This window comes from Thermobia domestica, chromosome 17 (assembly GCF_964235325.1).
Source record: "Thermobia domestica chromosome 17, izTheDome1.hap1.1, whole genome shotgun sequence".
In the NCBI taxonomy this organism is placed as follows: Eukaryota; Metazoa; Arthropoda; class Insecta; order Zygentoma; family Lepismatidae; genus Thermobia; species Thermobia domestica.
Genome location: NC_137470.1, coordinates 71,392,665 through 71,416,372, shown reverse-complemented (window position 1 = coordinate 71,416,372; position 23,708 = coordinate 71,392,665). Strand labels below are relative to the sequence as shown.

At 36.5% G+C, this 23,708-nt stretch overlaps 1 long non-coding RNA gene across 3 annotated transcripts in view; it reads right to left on the bottom strand.

Annotated features, from left to right (window-relative positions):
- LOC145674527 (uncharacterized) overlaps positions 1-23,708 on the bottom strand; it is a 56,398-nt gene that overhangs the window by 16,573 nt on the left and 16,117 nt on the right. For 2 of the 3 annotated variants that reach the window (XR_014128966.1, XR_014128965.1), the window contains exon 2: positions 15,325-15,466. This is a non-coding gene — a long non-coding RNA (uncharacterized LOC145674527). Of the gene's footprint in view, positions 1-8,379; positions 9,392-15,324; positions 15,467-23,708 lie in introns of those variants that run through there. The other variant, XR_014128967.1, reaches the window with a different exon arrangement.

Sequence of the window (23,708 nt, the reverse complement as noted above, 5' to 3'; positions counted from 1 at the left end):
AAGACAATGCCCGGCCACATACTGCCCGTGTAAGAGAACGTGCTCTGCAAGGTGTATCCTGAATTCCATAGCCAGCACGCTCCCCAGATTTGTCTCCTATCGAACATGTATGGGACATTATGGGTCGACAACTGAAAACTGCTCCACGTCCACCTACAACTGTTGCTGATTTGCACGACCATATCGAGCAGGCATGGCAGAATGTACCGTAAGACTGTATCCGTCAACTCTATGATCGAATGCATTGTAGTGTAGGAAAAATCGCAAATTATTTTTTGCTTTCTTTTTTCTTTTGCATTTTTGTTACTGCAACAGAATTAGTATTTCATTTACTTCTTTTAAAATACGAATTCATGTTGAGTGTTTTTGTTTTCTCTTAGCTAGAACGAAAGACTTCTCGTCTTCCCGTGTCTCGCATCTTATCTCCCCCTCTTGACCTTAGAGTTCAACTCTCTGGTAGAATATAACATCCCCTGTGTAACAGGGAGATGTCTGCCTCTGTGTCTAGTATATATGTAGTCTTTGTATTAGTTATATTATTACTATTATTATTAGTTGTAGAAGACTTAACAAAGTTAATACAATCTGTAAGTTCAAAATCTTTTCGTTTTTGCTCCTAAAAAGATTCTTTTTCTGTCCTCAAACTGCAGATGTTTATATATGTTATCTTAGCAGGGTCTAAAAATAAATTACAGGAAGAAGATTCATGGTTCAAACATATATAAAATCTTTGTTCTGTAATACTTAAAACCTTTTGTATTTTATATTTTTAAGTGAAATTATGTATGAATATTGTATATCTCAATGTATATCACTCTTCCACGGAATACATATACACGCACGCGCACCAACATAATATTCTCTTCACATTTAGCGCCGCCCAGGCACCCTATTGTAAACCAATCTTGGTGTTAGGAGCATGATGTGTTCCAATCGCTATTTCCTCCGCCCCACGGAGAAGCACTTTTCTCAGCTGACTTTGCCCTTAGTGTCGTGCGCACACCAATCAGCTTTCTTTTCAGGCTGCTGACTACTCTTGGGTTCCTCCCCAGGGAACTTTCAGACTATCACGCATGTCCAACCTCTGACCTCACGGTCTGAGTGCAATGTCTGCACACGACACAATCATGCACCCGATACGTAAATTGGTGCCGTCTGCAACGCCGATCGAGCCCCTTAAAAGCTCGTCTTTTTGGCTCGATCGTCGAACAACGTCCCTATCCTGGCCCCTCAAAGTCGTGCTATCTAGACGGAGCCCGCAATTTCTTAGGCACGACTTAGCCCAGGATCTTCGAGTAAGCTCCTAGTTGTCTTCGCCGTCACTCTGCCTCTCACACTCTCGGCTTCTCCGGAAGCCTCCCTACTCTCTTGGTTACCATCCATACCTTATCCTAGTGGCTAACTTGGCACTCTGTTTCTGAAAGCTTGACGACAGCCAGGGGTCTGTCCATAATTGCTGGTCGGCTTAGGAAACTGACGGTCAAAGTTACCTCCTTTGAACTTGGCAATCTACTTCTGCAAACTTAGCTCCAGACGGAACCTGTGCGCCCAGAAACTGCTGGCGAGCTTAGGAAGTTGACATTCGAAGTTCTTGTCACTCCCCTATTTGATGTGTGTTTTGACAGACTCTAGGTTTATTGCCTAGCTGGCCTAAAACGCACCGGTACGATCAAATAGTAACACCTGTACACCTAAACCTTCTCTGGTAAACTCCTCTATTTGATGTGTGCTTTGACAGACTCTAGGTTCATTGCCTAGCTGGCCTAAAGCACATCGGTACGATCAAATAGTTACACCTGTGCACCTATCCTTCTACTAGGACTGACTCGTGCCCTCCCAGTCTACTGAAATTTTGTTTTATCTTGTGAGTATTTCTCTGTGCAAGTATTTATCGATTGCAACCAATCTCATAAGTTATAAAATCTTTCTATAAACACATAGTTGCACTTAGCGCCCCAGCTAGTGGACTTGTAATATCATTAGGACCAATAAATTGCAGGCTTACTGCAAGGAACTTTATTTTTGAGTTTTGTTTCCAAGTGATATCCCAAAGGTTTGGAAATTATCAAGTTTTCGTCGAGATAACGTATTCCACCGTTCTCTATTAGAAGTTAAGTCTTGGCCGCGGCCAACGCTACCTTGTAACACTAGAATCTTCAGGTTGGTTGTTAGCTGAGTTCCTGTTCCAGTATAACTTTGCCGCTCGAGTTATAATTGGTGATTTTGCAGAAACTTTGTTGACCAATTAGGAGTATTTTTGTTTTTACTAAACTCTCTTGTGTGGGTGCCGGTCTACGCAAACGCATACCGCCGGCCCGCCACAACATCCAAGAATCCGTGCCTGTATTGCAGTTCGTGGAGGGTATACAATGTACTAAAGTGGTGGTGGTAGTGTGATGATAGACGTGACGTTCACAAAACAATGTACTGAAGGAGCTAATATTGTAATCATCTCATATTCGTACCATGTACAGTATATGGAATAAATGTGGTTCAGATTGGAAAACAATTTCATGGTGTTCCAATTTTATTTTCCGGCAATGTATATTGACATGCCGAAGACCATTGCTTATATGTTCTCTTTCTGCTGTCAGCAAACTAGGTAAAAATAGAGTGGTTGTTTCCAGTTGCCTTCCATCCCGCAGTATCCCAGCCGCTAAAGTCGAACTGACCACACCTGGAACTAATGTTCAAGTTGCCGTACCAATGTTCAAGTTGCCGAGTTCACTATGATTTCCACCAACTTGGCTACTGAAGAGCAGCTGCCTTCTCCCAGAACACTTCGTCTGGCTACTCCATTTAAACCAATTCGGTAGGGGTGGCCCTTCTGGTAGTGAACTACCACCGACATAGCTCTAAATTTCTTCATCTATCTAAAAGAGAGTGAAAAACAGCCTATATAATCAAGACGGCATTTCAGTAGGAGGTAGAATGATTAGGTATATACAATTTCAAATGATATGGTGCTTATTGTAGAATCTGAAGAGAAAATCAATAAGATGTTAGTAAACTTGAAGAAGGCTGTAAAGAATACGAGATGAAAATAAACGTTAAAAAGACAAAAGCCACGGTGATTGGAACGGTGCGGCCGGTGTCAAATACAGAAGTAGGAGGGGATAAAATAGAACAGGTGATTAGTTTTCGATACCTGGATGATTGACATTATTAGTGATGATATGAAGTATGAACGTGAAATGAAAGCATGGATAGGAATGACGAAAGAAGTATTTAGGAGGAACAAAATACCATTTTGTGGGACCTTGAATAAAGAATTGAGAAAAAGACACATGAAATGATTTGTGTTGAGTATTGCACTGTATGGATCAGAAACGACTGGAAGCCTTAGAAATGGATAGAATGTTAGAATGTGAGTGTGGAGGAGAATGGAGAGAATTAGCTGCGTCGAGCGGAAAACGAATGAGAGGATCTTACAGACGGTAGGGGAGGAAAGAACAATTTAGATATTATTAAGAAAAGGAATAGAAATTGGATGGGACATTGACTAAGAAGAAACTATATCATAAGGGAGTGCTAGAGGGTATGGTGGCAGGGAAGAGAGGGATGGGGCGAAGAAGAAGATTGTAGGATCACGATTCATACACCATTCTCTTTAGAATAGAGCAGGGTTCCAGATTGTATTACCCTCATGTCCCTCGGACGTCCCTAAGGAGAGAAAAATTGAATAAATAGGGATTTTTGCTGAAAAATACATTTTTCCCGTTTTGGGGCCCTCTGGTGCGGTCCTGGGTAAACATAGAGATCTGGAAATCACTTTCAAAAATACTACGTAGTGTACTAATTACTTGTGCCAAACACACATTTCCTATCTTCAATACTAAGGACGGGGCGGGAAAAATATTTCCCGCTTCTACGAATATTTCCGAAATTTCCCAAGGATACTATACAAACTTCAAAAATTTCCTGACACGTCCCTAATTATCGTAGGATGATGATACATACGTCGTTCTCTTTAGAATAGATCAGGCTTATAGATGGTATCACCCTCATGTCTCTAGGACGTTCCTTAGAAGGTTACAAGTGAAGAAAATAGGGATTTTTGCAGAGAAAAATCCCTTTTCCACGTTTTGGGGCCCTCTGGCGCGGCCCAGGGTTAACATAGAGATCTGGAAATCACTTTCAAAAATATTACTTATAGTACTAATTACTTGTGTCAAATACCAATCTCCTATCTTCAATACTAAGGGCGAGAAAAATATTTTCCTCTTCTGTGAATATTTCCGAAATTTCCCAAGGATACTATACAAACTTCAAAAATTTCCTAACACGTCCCTAATTATCGTAGGATGGTGATTCATACGTCGTTCTCTTCAGAATCGAGTAGGCTTTCAGAAAGTACTACTGAAATGTCCCTATCATGTAGCCGTGCGGAGCAAGAATCACGAAAGTGGGATTTTTGGTCAAAAAATATCCCTTTTTACCCTTTTGTCCCTCTGAACCCCCCTTCTATGCTGACGAAGAGATCCGAAAAAATTCTCATAAAAACTAATTGGTCCACTGATTGTTTAGGGAAAATGTTAGGATTCTAGGATTAAAGAGAAGCTCACCAAAAAATGTTGAAGTTAGACCTCAGTAAAAAAAGGGAATTTATAAAATGATGACGTCATACCCCCTATGTTCTGACGCTCGGAAGCGTATAGACCCTTCCAAGGCTTTCTTGAATGCCTCCTCTCTTGGAAAATAAAAAAACCGGAACTAAATAGCATTGACCTTAAAATATTCAACAGAATTGAAACAATTCAGGACTGCTTAGAACTTCAGAGTGACTTACAAAATCTTGAAGTTTGGTGTAAAAACAATAAATTTAAGTTAAATGTTCGTAAATGCAGTTATTTAACATTCACTAGAAAAGAAAAATATATTCAATATAATTATTCAATATTAGGGGAAAAACTAAAAAAGCTTGATTTTATAAGGGATTTGGGAGTTATTTTTGACTCAAAATTAACCTTTATTCAACATATTGAAACTATTTGCAAAGAAGCCTACAAAAATCTTGGATATATTTATCGAGTCAGTAAAGATTTTCAAAATGATCAAACTTTAATTGTGCTGTATTATGCATACGTCAGGTCAAAATTAGAATATTGTAGTAATATATGGAACCCTAATATACAGAAATACTCATTCTTGATTGAGCGTACTCAAAATAAGTTTTTAAGGCTTCTTACCCTTAAGAAAACAAAATTCTATCCAAAATTTGAAAGCTACATTAACCTTGTTGAAAATTTTAATTTTGAAACATTAGAACTCAGGAGAAGAAATATTGATTTATTGTTTTAACACAAACTCTTTCATGGCAAAATAGACTGTCCTGATCTTAACGAAAAAATATGTATCCAAGTACCATCTATTAAATTGCGCACTGCTTCGAAAAATACATTTTTTTGTATGACAGCGAAAACAAACGTTTTAAGCAGATCTCCTATATGGAGAGTTAGTGCAACCTACAACAGGTTAGTTAAAGAAAATTTCAACCTGGATGTACTGGCAATGGATGTAAGTAGTTTTAAGAAGTCTATTAATTTTGTAAGACAAATGTGGTTATTGCCAATAGCTTTATTAACCTATACAATATGTATAACGATATACTATGTAACACTGTAATTAGGCCTGTGCCTGTTGTGTTATATGTCAATAAATCAAATCAAATCAAATTCTTTGTTCTCTTTTAATCGAATCTTTAAGACACTACAATATCGGTCGTAAATGACCGAAAAAAATTAAAAGGGTTAATAGCTGACAATATCTTGAATGCGTATGAAGTTTTCAACTGTTCTCCAACAATATTGTAATCAAATAGCAAAACCAAACGTAAACAAATAGTAGAGAGTACAAGATTCCAACCATCATCTACCGCGTGGCAACTCGGTACGCTAACAACTTCACTATGTTGAAAAGTAGTAAACATAATTCACATTAGTGATTTTCTCGTTACTTTTTCTTTCTTGCGTTATTCTTTAATTCACTATGATATTACTGAAAAATTAGATGAACACTTTCAATGTTACTTTCGGTTCAAGAATATACATTAAGAGACAAAAGGAGAAGGATTTATTATTTGCTTTAATATATAAGATGTAATGTACTATATTGCATATCTGTGGCATATTTATAATTTTCTTATAGCCATATTCTTTGGAATAGAACACACATTCCTTGTTTAAAAAATAAGTTTCTGTAAACAGGATTCGAACCTATGCTAAAATGAAGTTCTGCACGCAACTCTATTATGCTAACCACTACACCAAAAAAACTTCCCTCTAGTAGCAGAAACATGAATTCCATATTACCAAGTAAGCCAGATTTTGATTTCATTTGTCTTTTTTATCATATTTTATGACATTTTCGTATGTGGCAATTACATATTTACTTGCCTGAACGTCCAGATAGTCAATATCTCTGCTCCAAATGGTAGCAGAATGGAGGAAAAATAGATTCCCCTCAGGATTCCGCGTCTGACGGTCTACCGGACATGGAGAAACCACTGTTACGAGTCATCCACGTACTCTAATGATTCCAAGGCCATCAGATATGTGCGCACCTGACTGCAATGAAATGAATGGGGAAGTCTCATGGTGAAGTAAATAAGATTATATCCACGGATCATGTCTCAAATACTGCGTGAGAACTTAAGGGTTCGGGCCTATAAGCGTAGCAAAAGACATTTTGGTGGAACAAGGTCATAAGAGCAGAGCAGTTTTTTTTTTTTTTTTTATTTTTTTATTTTATTTTAGCAAGTCAAGAAGATTCGCACTATATCTTGTTTACGGACAGAATAATCTTCACCATTGAGGAGTCCTTGAACACCCAAATGACCGGATATGTATGTAATCCCTTCCATGAAAGCTGCTGGAATTGCGCCTAGAGTGCATCAGCCGTGGCAGTAATGTTGTAGGAAATCTCGCATCATGGAGTCAAAAAGCCCCTCAGTCTGATATCTGTAGTTAAACCTCTTAATCACCCTTTTTGTTATAGTACGTTGAGTACACCAAAGAATGCTGCACTTTTTATTGGAATGTGCCACTTTCTGTGGTCATAGTTTATGTTAAAATGTAACATTTGAGACGAAGAGTCACTTCGAAATCCATGTAGAACACCAAAATAGCCACGGTATTGCCATGGCGACGGTATTGCCTTTTTTTTTAACACTATTGCTATTGCTTCAACATTATTCGTCCGAATTTAATGATTAGTACCGCATTCTCTTAACAATAAAACAGTCTTTCAACCACATAATTGCACATGTTCGTATGACGTATGAGAAAAGGGAAATTTGTCAGGAAAAAATACATTTTTTTAAGTTTCGTGCCCCCTAGAGCGACCCCAGATAAAAGTATGCGAGTACATTGTATCCTGAAAAATACTTTTATTTATTGGTAATGTTTTTGTCAAATATGATTTTGATATCTTAAATATAGTAATGTGGTAAAAATATTTCCCGATCCTATCTGAAATTAAAAAATATATATCAATAGGGAACATTACAATCTAAAATTCCTTGAGCGAGTACATCCATCGAAATTCGTAGGCCATTCTCTTCAGAATGATGCAATCTTTCAAATGCAATATTGTTTGTGTCCTGATAAGGTACGGGAAAGGGGAAATTTTGGAAAAAGAGCGAAATTTCTTCGAAAAATTCCATTTTTTAGACGTTTAGATCCTCTTAGAGCGGCCCCAGGTGAAAGTACGCAACCCAGACATACAACAAAAATATGATGGAGTATTGTTAATATTTTCTGCAAACAGCATTAATATATCTTATTTAGCGATGTCGTGAAAAAAGAAAATATTTCCTAATCCTGTTTGCAAGTAAAACGTATATACAAGTAGGGAAAATTACAATATAAAATTTCTGGACAGAGTTCTAACCATCCAAACTTTGTGATTAGTATGTCATTCTCTCCAGAATCATGGAATGTTTCAAATGCAATATTGTCCATGATCCCCTGGCGTACGAAAAAACGAAAGTTTATGCCCCCAAATTTATTGAAAGGTAAATGTTACGGGGTTATTCAGGACATTTAAGAAGTTCACTAAACTCTTTCGTATCTTATCTACTAATTGTCCGATTTAGATGTTGTTAGAACGGCTCCAGGTGAAAGTACGCAACAATAACATACCACAAAAATACGTCGGAGTATTGTTAATGCTTCGTACAAACACCGTTTCGATATCTTATTTAGTGACGTCGTGAAATACATCGAAATCTCTTGTTAAGAGGGAACTTTCCTGTTCTTACACATTCTTACTTTATGGGTTTTGCACTTTTTTTTTTCAAAACCAGGAGTTTTTCACTTTACTCACAAATTTCATTGACAAGTGCCCTTTTTATTTTTTCTTTATATCTCCTTTTTCTCACGGGGTTCCGTGGATGTAAATCAAGACTCGTTTTTATAGACAGCAGTGATTTTAATTATTTTTAGAAGAAATACTACATTAATGTGATAAATGTTTACAAACAACTAAAACATTAACTGCTTCTGTACAGCTCTCATGATCCTTGATCATCTTTCAACCTTTTATTGTATTTATTGTTGCATTGTCTACCATCAGTGCATTTTGTGCAAAACAACGTTCATGAAACTTTCGCTCTTGAATAAGAGCATCGTATAACACATCCGGAGCAACCGCATTTAACGAGTTCTCTGCACGTTTCCTAATACGGGGAAGAGAAGACCAGACTGGTGTCCACTCTCCATCAACAATGGTCCATATCCAGCCTTCTGGCTTTAGAATATTGTCATTCTCTGAACAAGCATGAGACCAAATTTCACCTACCTGGTATGCTGAACAAAGGCAATGATGCCTTAATGCCTCTTTTGTTGGAGGAAGACTTTGTAGACTGTTCTTTTTGAAGTAAAAAGAAACTCTCTAAGCTGATTGACTGAGAAATCTGCGTCTTTGTAGTACAGTAAAACAGTGAACTTCTCCAGAACTTGAAAAGTCTCGTCAGAAATAGACTGCTGTGGTAGAGAGATTGCTTGGAAGGCTTCAGTAACTTCAGGGAATGATTTTCACACTTCCAGGCATCTGTTTCCCTTTCATTGCAAACGAGAATGTTACATGTGTTCCACTAAATGCATGAAAGCTCTCAATGCAAAAGCTTTAAGTTCACCCATACTTTCAAACATATCATTAATACTCATGAATCTCTGACATTTGCCAAAGCCAAAGAGAATTCATATGTCCTGAAGTCCAGCAGTTTGAAGTGTGTGAAAAAAGATATTGCCAAAACAACTACATTAGTATCTACTGTGCAGATCATTTTTTTTCTTCATGCTCAATACTGTCTTTAGCATGGAGGAGTATCCTGCCATCAGCTTCCTCCTGTTGTCTGCGTTGTGCTCCAGCAATTGAAGTTTCATCCGACCTAGATGAACAAATGATGCCATCAATCTCAGTATTGATATGATTCCAATGAAAATTTAAAAATGCATGTTTTCAAAGTAACTTAAAGAACTCTGTCTTATTCTGATCACAGCAGAGGAAATCATACCAATTTTTGGTAGCATATTTCCTTCTGCTACTTAGTGTTATAATAATCTAACAAGTGAGGTGGACATTTTTTCGAGCTACCCGGTGTTTGAAAGAGCAATAAAACGCGTGCTGGCTAAATAATATTACTTGTGCACTCTTTGTTAATACTATTGATGTTATTGTTGTTTATTTTTTAAATTCTTTTTCTTTTTTTTCCCGCTTGTTGACATTTCCCTGTGTAAAATGGCACAATTACGCTGTATCTGGGAATTTGTTCAATTAATAAATAAATAAATAAATAGTGACGAATACCAACGCCTCTATTATCTTTTACACGTTTCTTCAGGCAAGTTTTGGAGTACGTGTCCCACAAAATGTGTATTCTGTTTGCACGGAATATCTCAGAATCATTAAAAATTCTGTCTTCGAATTCCGTATCACAGTATTATCGAAAGGTTCATGATGTTTTGTGTTGAAGAACATGTACTATTGCTGCCCCATCGTAAATGAGTGTATCGCAGAATTCTTCGAATCCTGGTGGATCAACAGCTTCTTCCAAGATTTGAAGTAGCTGAGATTTCTGAGATGATCGCAGAATACTATTTGCTGAAAGCGAAGGTGCTGTACTATTATTCTTATGTTCCAAAAAAAAAAAAAAAAAAAAAAAAAAAAAAAAAAAAGAGGACAAATCCAAGTTTCTGTTTTGACTTACAATGAAAGCCTTGGAAAAAAGCTCTACATCATTTTTCAAGTCAAAATTTCTGGGTCAGGAAATCTTTCTTTCTAGTAAAGCCAAACATCTTAATCCGATTTTGTTTTACAGGAGCAAATAATTTTGTTTTACACTGTTGCCTCGTGACTCAAACGTGTTTATACATAGTTATTGTACAGTTGTAAGGCTTTTTCTTTAGCACCAACCAAAGCATTTACCCGCTCCTGATCCATTCCAACCTTTGTGTTCCAAACCACAAGATCACATGTGTTTTCCTCAAAAGGGTTTCCGAACACAAGAAAGCTTCTATTTAAATCTTCTTTCTGCTCTTGGAACTTCCTTTGGTAAGAAGCGTACTGTTCGTGGTGAAGAGATCTATTAGTACTGTTCATTTTTCTTGTTGATTCGAACTCATCAAGAATACTAAGTAATTGAAGTAATTAATAGTAAGTGATTGAAGTCCAGACAGCATCCATCTTCTCAACATGGATTTGCAATAGACCTACAGCACCACAATTTCCTTATACGAGGATGTTGTTTTGCTCATGACCTTAATCCACAGCGATCGCAGAAAGAGGACTGTTGGTTTTATGGATAACAAATTGACCTTTGCAAAAGCATTCGTGTACACTAGGTGCCTGTCTTTTAGTTCTTCTAAGTTTTTTATATAGATTGGCAACCTACAAGCATAGTGGTAATGATCCATTAGGAAAAACCAAGTTACTAACTTCAGCGTTTGTGTGAATAGTTCGTAATTACAATCCCTAATCGACCTAATGAAAAACAAAAGAAATATCTCCAAGTATAGCACTAGGAGCCACAATCGAGAAGTTGGGCATTTTGACCGTTTTTCTTTAATTCATTCTTCATATGAAATATCAGCATCTCCTTGTGTAAATGCTTCATGGAACAGACTGTATAAAACCGCAGAAGTCGTCTGATGAATTGCTCTTGTTTCTGTGACATGAGTACCTTTAAGAAACGCTTCCTCTCCTGCATCTGTCTTGATTCCAGAATTTTCTACCAAGCCAGTCCAGCCACTACCTTCGAGAATCTGAGCAATTTCGAAAAGGCCTGTTCAACATGAAAAGCTACAAACATACCTACAAACTTGGATTCACCATATGAGTGAGGCTAGTTCCAGTCGATGGATTTAGTCAAAGCAAATAGAGGTTGGTCCACACATATCACAGGAATTTGTACTGAATTTTAAAATGATGTTTTATATATATTTCTTCCATTGCATGCTTCAGCATTGACGGTGAAGAAGAACTTTCATTGAATAAGGGTAAAAGAGAACTACGTGTTAATTCAAATGATGAAGAATCTTTTCTTGAAGCATAGAACGCTGCCCAGGAAGGACCTAGAGGTCCATGTTTTCTATCAGTAAGGATGTGGTTTAGCCATTCCTGTTCCGCTTTTCCCTCAGACCCAAATTCGGTAACTGACATTTCGGAAGAGGTGCTTTTGTTTGCTTTTGGCACAGATGGCTTCTTCGATGATACTGTTACATGCTTAACAACACTGTAATTGCCAGGAAGCTCTGGCACTTTTCTGTTACTTTGATCAACACAAGAAATGTTAGTGACAACTTTATGAGGCTCACCAACTTTTCCTTTGGCGGGAATTGAAATATAGAAATTGCTGTTCCATGAAAAGATGATTCTGAAGTCGTGCTGTTGTAGTTATGATCAATGTTTTCATACACACCAATCATGATTAGACATGAAGCAAGTTTGAGGGACATATAACAAGTTCCTCTTCACCTCTAAGCGCCTCCAAGTAAGCAAGACTTGCTGTTATCTCCCTAATTCTGTTTATTGTAATGGCGAGGTCTCTTTCATGCATGCCTTCAATTATTATATTATTTCATGTTCTTCCAAATACAGACAGGCCCAGATATACAGGAACAGATGGTTCATGATTTTTCTTGGGACGAACAATGTTGCCTCTCGGAATGCTTTCTTTATGGTTGAAAACTATTAACTGACTGATAGTCAAAGCAGGCTAATGTGGTCTAGTTGTGTTCTCTGCTGTCCTGTAGCCATAAAGTAAATTACACGCTGGAGCCAGAAGTTTTGGAGGAATGCTTGCAGCTTGCTGATCATCATTCAGGCGACCATCAAAAGTAACTTTCTTCTGTGTTATGATTTTTCTAATGGGTTTGATAAATATTTCACATGCAATTGCATCATCGTCAAGGCTCTCAGAAGAAACATTTTGAAAATTATTAGCACCATCTCGGTAGAAAAAGTATTCTTTGCCTGAAAGTTTAGCTTTGAGTTGCGGAAAGTGGTCGAAAATTCTTTTACATACACGGGTACTAATGTGTATTTGGAAGGTTTTTACTTTCCACTCCCGAAAGACATAAATAGTTTTGAGATGAGACATTTTGAAATCAATCTCTGTTTTACCAAATTCGAAAGCCTGAATTCTCTCTTATGAAGCGCGCAACGGAAGCAAATGCCACTCTCGCAGATTGAGCTGTTCTCTTCTTCTTTCACTCTGTTTGACGTTCTCAGACAATTTGTCAGATTTGTATAGCACTTTGAGTGGTACTTTGTTTCTTCGGCAACTAAATCACCACCCTCGAGGAACGCTTTCAGTTCTACGTTATTAGTAATTTCGGCACATCTCTTAAGTTCATTGTCTTGCAGAGAAGCAACCCTATACAACGGTTTTCGAACAGTGCCCTTCTCATTGCATATAAAGCATATATCGTCTTTCATTTGAATAATGTTGTACGATCACTACACTTTTTTTTTTATCGTTTGCTTCTGATGTATTCTCTCTACTGTCCTCAGATAACGTATTGGGCAATGATGATGAACGTTGGCGTTTTTTGCCCTGTTAAATTTTATTCTATTAAAGCTCATTTCACATTTTTTACGCCACTTAGTTAATTTTTTCCAAGTGTTTCTTCTATTTCTTCTCCCTCATTTAACATTTCTAAATCAAGTCCACTGGGAAGAGCAGCTATATTATGAAATTCTTTTAAATTTTCTGCAAGCGTCCTGTAGCCAGCACCGACAAGTGACTTAATAGAGTTTGTGGAAGAGGAAATCAAATCTCAGTCACTAGATTTCTGGCATAAGCAACATTTGATCCAATCTGTAACCCCAGGAGGAGACTCGAAATTCATAGTTGCTAACCGTACAAACCGTGAAGTCATTTTCATTCTAAAACTGTCTTATCTGAACCTGAGATAAGCACTGGAAACTAGCAACTCGACACAAGTCAAGTCATCTAAAACAGAGTTATTTTTAAGCAAAATAAAGTGATGTTACTTCGTTATATTTTACGCAAAAGATAATAAAGAATATATATGATAAAAGTATACATTAAAAAAAAAATCAATAATCAAGAAAAGAATATTACAATATTATTTTCTTCTAAGAACAGACTCCATTAAAAAAAATATAAAAAAAATAGAAAGTTAAAACTGAAAAGATAACAAACTGAGACTGCCATCTTTCATAAGGTTGAGAGTTAAATGTATAAAGACAAAAAAGTTTCTTCTTAACAAGAGTTTTCGAATTATAAAAGAATGTAAATCGGACAATTAGTAAATAAGATACAAAAGAATTTAGTGAACTTCTTAAATGTCCTGAATAACCCAATAACATTTACCTCTCAACAAATTTGGGGGCATTTTCGTACGACATGAGGTCATGGGCAATATTGCATTTGAAACATTCCATCATTCTAAAGAGAATGACGTACTAATCACAAAATTTGGATGATTAGAACTCTGTCCAGAAATTTTATATCGGAATTTTCCCTACTTGCAAACAGGATTAGGAAATATTTTTTTCATGACATCACTAAACAAGATCGAAATGGTGTTTGCAAGAAACATTAACAATACTCCGGCGTATTTTTGTGGTATGCTAGGGTTGCGTACTTTCACCTGGAGCCGCTCTAAGATGATCCAAATGTCTAATAAAAAGGAATTTTTCGGAGAAATTGCGCGCTTTTCATAAAATTTCCCATTTCTTGTACTTTATCGGGACATAAATAGTATTGCATTCAAAAGATTGCATCATTTTGAAGAGAGTGGCGTATGAATCATAAAATTTGAATGAATATACTCACTCAAGGAAATTTAGATCGTAGTGTTCCCTATTGATATATATTTTCTTATTTCAAATAGGATAGGGAAATATTTTTCCCACATTACTATATTTAAGATATCAAAATTGTATTTCGCAAAAACATTACCAATAAATAAATTTATTTTTCAGGGTACAATGTGATTCCGTACTCTTATCTGAGGTCGCCCTAGGGGTAACCAAACTTCAAAGAACTTATTTTTTTCCTGAGAAATTTCCCGATTTTCCCCAAATTTCCCTTTTCTCATACGTCATACGCTCATACACGATTACGCAGTTGGAAGACCGTTTTATTGTTAAGAGAATGCGGTACTAATCATTAAATTCGGACGAGTAGTGTTGAAGCAGTAGAAATAGTGTTAAAAAAGGCAATACCTTGACTCATGGCGGCCATCTTAAATGGCCACCATTTTGGTGTTCTACACGGAAGTGGCATATTATAATCAAAATGTGCTGCACTTTGACTTTTCAAGCCATGACCCAACGTACTATAATATCCACTGGATCTTCAAACAGGATTAAGCTCTGTTTGTAAGGAAATGTCGACTGAAACAGCTTCAACATGTTCCTGAGTTTATCACAGCGGACGAATGGCCAGCCCGCAAATTGGAGGTTAAGGTCTATTGCGTTTACGTGCTTGTGTGACTGTCCACGGTGGACATTTTGAATAATCTACACCTGTTGCTTCTGCACCGGAGTATATCCAATAAACTTCTGTAAAGGGCATACCTACACTCACACTTGCTTGTGCGTACCACCTACCGATATGTGTACCAAAGCTATTGTTTAGTCTAGGTACTGTTGTCCACGTATGTTGTGAGTGCCAATATGACGCAGAAGTCACGCAACCTAGCTTCGCAAAGCTACTTACGAAGCAATATATACACCACTCTTCTTATTTATATATAAACTTTGTGGTAGCATGTACATGATAGGAAATTAGTTACGAAACAGACTTAAGAAAAATTTGTTGAACGTCAATGTGTAGTTAGAAAATCTTACCCTTTTCCTCCATATTTTGGAAAATTCTCAAGCGAGCTGCATCTTCGGCAGTAATATCTCCAGGTTCTAAAACGACAATAGCAGGTTGTTCATCGTCTCTATCTTCAGTGTCCTCTTGGCCAGCAGCTGGTAGAACTTCTCTCTATAAGGAAACAAACTATCTTATAAATATAATCCTTTAATGTTGCTTATTGTTAGAACTTAAGAGTTCTGTGAAAACTATCGACAAATAATGATTTATGAGTAATTTTTACTCTTACATGAAATGAAGAGATTAATTAGCAGTTAGAATAATAAGTTAGTAAGGCCTTCTTTTAAATATGATTAGTATGTCATCAGCATGGAGAAAATGTCATTGAATGTACATGACTTCTGCTAAGAACTGCTGTTTCAAACATGTTTATGACAACGTTTGCTAACAGTGGAGGAAGTTGGCTACCCATGGCTAAATAAACCTTCAGTTTGCTTCAAAATTATACCTTCAAAAGTAAACAAAATTAGACAAAGCTCTATTATCTTAATAACTTCAATGATTTCTAAGTCGTTGAATTAACTTTCCTTAAGCCATTGTTAGGTACAGTATAACTATATTGATGGGAAGAAGCTACACATTTCTACTGTGTGGATAGACCAATTTTAAGTTGCTAGCACTTATAAATGAGCATATGTCTGATTTTAGACCTAAGCTACTATTGATAGCATACTTTATTTTTTTAGTCTTTGGTAATATAGTTAGTTATTTTTTTATTTGGGGAAATTCCTCAGCTGAACCTGCGCTCTCTACACAGTGCATCATTCACATATGACCATGAATCTCCTTCTCATTCCTCACAACATTGTACAGCGGTGGACACTTCTAAATTTAGCCGTAAATTTCCATATGGCTGTACCATTTAGAAGTGTCCACCGCTGTACATGTCCCTTTACAGACACAAGTGAAAGACGTCTTAATAAAAATCGGCAAGGGGTACCAAAAAGGGGAGATTTTTTTCGATTGTGTTTTCAATATCTCGCACCGTTTGCAAGATTGAGCCTACTTCTGGTTGGAGTTCCTGATTCATGTATGATCAATATTTTCTTTCTTCTTCCATGCAGTGTGTATAATTATAATGTCAGTGATATATGGTGTTAAATTGGGCAAAACCCTCCAAACAATAAAGATTCAACTTAGACTGGAGAAATGGTTATCCTTCGTTTTTCATTATAATTTGGGCATGAAACAAACACGTGAGAGATATACAACCCCTATATACAATTATGTTGTGTTGGAATGTATAATTCATAGGATATGGTGCTTTTTCAACACTTCAAGTGTACCCCTAAAAAATGTAATAAAGAAATAACGGCCATGTTTTTTTTTTAAAAAAAAATCAATTAGAACTGGACAACCTGCACAAAATTTGAATCGACCATCGAAAACGGCACGTTTCTAGCACTTGTGGTTTTCGAGATCTCATTGTCGAAAGGATTGGAGACAAACATATAAACCTAGCATTTTAATATAAAGACTAGCTGAACCTGCTCTCTCTACGCAGCGCATCATTCGCATATGAGCATAAATATCCTTCTCATTCCTCACAACATCTATACATGTCCCTTTATAGACACAAGTGAAAGACGTCTTGATAAAAAAAAAAATCGGCAAGGCGTATCATAAAGGGGAGATTTTATCGATTATTTTTTCTCAATATCTCGCACCGTTTGCAAGATTTGAGCCTATTTCCGGTTGGAGTTTCTAATTCATGTATGACCAGTGTTTTCTTTCTTCTTGCATGCAGTATGTAATAAGCAAATACATTACATACACAATTAACTATAATGGCAGTTATATATGGTGTTCATTGGGCAAAACACTCCAAAAATAAAGATTCATCTTAGACTGGAGAAATGGTTATCCCTCCTTTTTCATTATTATTTGGCCATGAAACAAACGCCTAAGACATATGCAACCCTTGTGTACAACAGTGTGAAGTTGGAATATATAACGCGTAGGATATGATGCTTTAGTTTTTTTTTTCAACGCTTCCAGTGTACCCTAAAATGTAGGAAAGAAATAATGACCATGTTCTTTTTTTAATATTCAATTAGAACTGGACAATCTACGCAAAATTTGCAACCGATCAGTGAAAACGTAATCTTTCTAGAGCCTGTAGTTTCCGAGATCTCATTGTCAAAAGGATTGACCACAAACATATAAACGTCCACAACATATAGTTTAAAGGGGGCGCGGTGGCTCCGTGGTAGAGCGTTCACCTCCGGTGCTTGGGGTCCCTGGTTCGATCCCAACTCGCACCGTGTGGACTTTGTGGTGGACAAACACCGTGCTCGTGGGTTTTCTCGGGGTTCTCCCGTTTCCTCCCACTTTTTTCATTCATTTCTCATCATCACCGTCTCCTTTAGCCTAACCGGCATAACCGTGGGACGTAAAACTTAAGATTTCATTTTTTCATATAGTTTAAAAGAACTCGGAAGATGGAAGCACAATTCACGTGCATTGATTTTAGAGAAGACTTATTAAAATACAAATTCTTTGAACAATAATTTTATATCATAAGCTTTATGAAAAAGATCTAGTTAACTAATTTATTTAAAGTACACACACTTAAAATGTTTGTCTCTGTTAAACGTGAAATCAAACATAACCGTAAATGAAAGATTTGAAAGCCAAAGTTACAGGTTGGAGCTCAGGCGCTTTTAATTTGCCAAAGAGAGGGCGTGGCTAGGGTTAGGAGACACTCTACAAGCATACAATTTTGAAATTAAAATAGATGAATAAAGCTTAAACTACCAATCCCTAACCCTGTAACCTTAAAAAAAAGCGCTTTTAATTGCTATTGTAGCATTTTAATAGATATAATAGATAGAAGATAGATATTTACTTCTTTCTTTCTTTCTTTATTTATTTATTTTTATTTTATTATTATTATTATTATTTGTTTGGCGTTCCACAATTATGCTCCGAGGCTAAAGGAGAAGGTGGAACCAAGAAAGTAAGATGAAATAAGAGGACCCGAGGACACCCACCCACACGATGTTTGTCTACTTATTTGTAGGGGGCTGGGATCGAACCAGAGATCCCACATACCAAAAGTGAGCACTCTACCAGTGAGCCACCACGGTCCCGTGCCTTCTTTATGTACTTTAGATAAGTGAAAAAAGATGCGAAGAAAACGAGCGCCGATTTATATTGATTTTGCTACTTTGTTGTTCATTAGTCACAATTCTTCTGACACACCGTTCACTTTCCTAGAGACATTATTTAAATGGTTGAAGTTATCTGAAGTGCAGATAGAGCTTTCAATTTTGGTTTTAGTTTGCTTTTTCTAGTCATCTATAGTAGTTATAGTGAACGTGCCTGCCTTATCCGACTTTGTGCATGAACATTCATTGTTGATCAACCATTCTTTGAATCGCGACTAAAATTACAGGAAAGAATTCCCTGACCTTTCCCGGTTTCCCAGAACATTTTTGGAAATTTTTCCTGATACACAATTAGCGAAACAGACTTTCCTATGTTTATGAAAAAAGACCAAGAAAACATGATAAAGATGATCCCTAATCAACTAAAGAAAGTGAATGATATAAAACAAATACAATGTATTTAATTATGAAATCACACAACACTATATAATAAATATTTCTGCACAAAGCAAGAAATTAAACATCTTCCCTGAAAGCTGAATCTGTAACTTTAGTCACATGACGGAAGTTTCGTCACATATGACAGGAAAACGTTGCAGTGAGACTCTCATGGGAAAAAGGGAGATGGATATATGTACATAAAACTGGCTACGGTATATTAACAATATCTTTTTAGGAAAAATCAATAGTATTGTGTAATTCATTTGACTTCTCCAAATGCCTTATTTCCTCATCAATATTGCGCATATCTTGCATTATTTTAGTCTTCTCAGCTTCAAACTCGTTCAGAATTATCTTTATTTTCCAGTTTTGAGCTTCTTATAGTTTCTTTTCCTCTTTCTCTCGTCATTGATTTGTTGCTTCTGCACAACCAGTATGAGCATTTCATACATAATGAATCCTGGATTTCCTTATGGATATTTTCTCAAAGCCACCTGAAGAAGGTATCGAATCGTACACAAGTCTAAGTACTACTAAAGTTCATTCTTTTAAATAATCTACTACACACTGTGCACTGATTGAAAGTGCTATTTCTAGATTTGAATTTTCAAGAGAAAGACTGAAGACCATTCTAACATCTTTAAATCATTTTGCTCTCAAGCATCCAAATTCTTTACCCAAAAGTCATCCAAACATTGACCAGTTCTTAAATACCGACTCATAATTGGTTTACACTTTGAATTCGAACAAAACTCTTTAAACTGCCTAACAGCTCTTTATCCTATTGCCATCTAACCAATTATTTTCAATTAATTCAGCTAAAAGAGACTTCATCCAATTCACTCCAATATCAGATACTGCAGAAACATTAAGATCCAAACACGAAAGAGACCTTGTAAATTTATAATTTAACCCTGGAAAGACACCCTGGAGTCACCGGCGACCCCACGTGTATCAGGGTTTGAAAAAACCCGGGCTTTTTTGAAAAAGCCCAACCCACCTGGGCCCATATGGGTTTTTTCGGGTATTTTCGGGTTTAATTTGGTTTTTTCGAGTTTAATCGGTTTTTTTCGAAATATTTCAATGTCTTTGGGGTAAAAGTGTTAAAATGTGATTTATATTTCAATATTGTCATTGTCACAACTTGCAACAATTTTCTACTCACTGCCGTTTTGAAAACAATGGCCGCCATTTTGGAATTTTACATTCGACAGACGAGAAAATCTACACAGCAAATTTAGCATATCTTGTGCTTCCACCGTCCAAATTTCAACTTAAAAGACTGAAAATTGCGCTTCGTAGCGTAATACTCGCTGTTTTGGCAAAATGGCCGCCATTTTGATATTTTACGTTGGTATGCCGCAAAAATCTATACAGAAAATTTAGAGTGTCTCGTGCTTGTACTCTGAAAATTTTAACTTAAAAGGCCGAAAGTTGTACCCTGTAGTGTGTGTGGTAGAGGCAGACAAACGAGTTGAGTTGATTTTGTGTTTAACATTTCTTTCAGCAGCACGGCTATATGAGACGGGACCTACTGATTAAAGTGGAACCCGAACCACGTGAGCTCCCTCCGGGAAGCAAACCCAGGTCACCCACGCCGAAGACGCGTACACTAACCGCTTAGCCATGAAGGAGCTCGGCAGACAAACGAACAAATGTAAATCAAGTCATCCAGAAGCCTGACTGACGTTCGCCAAATATGAATACCAAAAGGTATCTATTAATTTAAAACAAAGATACAATTCATGTTGTATGAAATAAATAAATGTTTCAAAATGTCTTACATGAAATTAACATCTTCCAGCGTAAATAAACCTGCCATATTTTCTCCTGAGAATACGGGACACCTCAGATCCCCCCCACCTTCCCTATCAACTTTCCAACACAATGAATTGAACTACAGTCTGGTTATGAACAAAAGTATAATAGGCATCGGTGGCTCAGTGGTAAAGCGTCCACCTCTGGTGCATGGGGTCCCTAGTTCGATCCCAGCTCGCGCCAAGTGAGCTTTGTGGTGGACAAACACCTTGTGCGTGGGTTTTCTCGGGATTCTCACGTTTCCTCCCACTTTCTTCATTTCTCATCATGACCGTCACCTTGAGCATAGTAGGCATAATTGTGAGACAAAAAGTAAAAGTTTTTTTTTTATTTTTTTTAAGAATACGTATAATAGGCGAAAGTTCACTAAACAGCAGCTGCTTTTCTCTCTTCGTACCCTGCAATTAATTGTATAGACTGAAGATGCCTAAAAACTTAAGATGCGCTATAAAAATGCTTTACAGGAAAACAATATGCAAATTATTTAAATCAGTGGTACAATCTACCTTCAATATTCTTCGCGCGTTTAGCAATATTTATTTACATGGCTGTATTTACCAAAATCACGTTCGTCAATTTAATCTGATGAAAAGCTGATTTTTCTCCCTGTGTCGTGTGTAATTGTCAAGACCAGAGTTACATATTTCTAAGACCTGTACCAAAGCACAATTCTGTGCCCCTAGCCTCTGAAAAAGATTATAATATTTTTTGTTAACTTATCTAATGTGTTGCTGGAGAAAAGGACAGCCATCTTCCCTGTGTTTGTAAATGTAGAAACACTTAAAGCCATCTTTATATATATATATATATATATATATATATATATATATATATATATCCGGAGAGTATCCGAGTTTCCATCAAGTTCAATGGAAAAAAGTAGCATTGCAAATTTTGCTCGCTATCAAGTCGAACAGGGTGGTGTAATAACTTCCTCGAAACTGTTACATGCAACAGCGTTCTGTTCATTCACTAATTACAGAATTCCCAGCCAAAGTCAGATTTTTTTTTTTTTTTTTTTTGTTTTTGTTTTTTGTTTTTCACTTTTCGAATAAGCTGATATTGATAGCAGAAATGGAACGGAGTTAAAATACGGGACACTCGAGGCCCAAAAACGGGACTGTCCCGTTTTTTACGGGACGTATGGCAGGCTCAAGCGTAAAATAAATAGTTTTATTTTTGAAGTATTCATTTCCGATCCTTCTGCGTTTAATTCGGGAATTTCCCGAGCACTTCTTTCACGGCGTGTACATCAAAACTTCCACTAGTACGGAAATTTGAACTCAGCACTTGAAATAGTAAGCGTTACATTATCTTCGGAACCCCAAGCATTAAGCTTCTTAAGTTTGACAAGAATTTTTACGCTATTGCTGGTGTTGATTCTACAGAATGCTTATTTGAAGAGTAGCAACAAATGACTGAACTAAACTGTTATTGTTCAACCAAATTTTAGTTGAAAAAACTTGTGTTTTACATCAAAGGTAAGAAATAATACTAATAATTTTACTAATGTATATGTACTATTAGTACAGGCACCTATGACCTTAAACCCGTCAAACGTATGAGTGATAACGTCCCTCGGTGTCGCCGAGTCGACGAGCACACTTTTCACGGAAAATGTTTTCTAAAGTACAAAATTGCTTATTTTACTTCAAGTAGGCTATAAGCATAATCCATACATTAATTTGTTCTATAACTATCTCAAGCTGTTTTTTTTTTTTTTTTTTTTTTTTTTTTTTTTTTTTTTTTTTTTTTTTTTTTGTAATTCATTTAGTGCATTCATTCAGAACTTTATAAGGGTCTTATGTTGAATGTTGTTGTATACAAGGGTCTTATGTTGAATGTTGTTGTATACCTTAACGTGAAAGCCTCTAATTCGCCCAAGAAAAGTCTAAGATCTGATAAAAATCACTTACAATGTGATCACCTTAGTTGTACCTATAATATGCTAACAAATAGGTCAAAAACCCAGGTGGGTTTTAAAGGTTTTTTTAGGTGGGTCCACTTGGGCAAACCCTGACGTGTATTGACTTATCTACCTGCGCCTGAGCTAAATAACTTAAATACTTCATGATTTGTGTACCTTCAGTGCTTGAATAGTGGTCAAAGTAGGAACATTTAATTGTTTCTTCTCTACAGTGTTTATTTAGTGCAACTGGGCGCATACGACCCCAGGGTGTTCTTTGTGGTACGAAAATAGCATTGATGGAAATTTTTCTTTTCTTTTCTTTCAAACTCTCTGCAGCTGAAGTGCAACATATATTGGCGTCAATAAATAACGGACTCACAGTGGAAAAAATATCTGCAATACTGAGTGGAGAAGCATCAGTCCCAACTATAAAAGAAGCATCACCAAGTGGACGACCTGGTCGGTGTGTTTACTGTCAACGTAATAAGAACAAAAGGGAACAAACAAGATATGTTGACTGCTTACGCAGCTTATGTGCTGGACATCGCTTTGGAATCTGTAAGAACTATAAAGATGTGAAGTGACTTTTCACTAATGCTGTAAACAAATAAGAATTTTCAAAACTTGTGCAGCTCTTTCAAATAATTTGGACGGGAAAAGAATATTAACATTTGTATGACTATTCAAATAATATAACTAATGAACAGAAAATTCAATATTATTCTAACTGATGACCTGTATCTATAACAATAATCCAACCTCTCCTAAACTAACCTAACAAGTTGCAAAATATATGTTAGATTAGGTTATAGTTATAGATATACGTCGGTAGATCACCAGGTAGAAGATTACCGAAAATTTAATAGTAAACAATTAACACAATATTTGTGTTCAATAATCAAAGCTCTTCTGAGACTATGAGAAATCTCACATCTATAGGAGTGACGTAGGTCTAATCTAAAATAAATTAGCACATGATACTAACTCTTACTCGACTGGTGTTTTCTGAATGTTTACATTTTGTAATGGGTCATACATGACCCCACGGCGTACTTTGTGTCATGATAATACTATG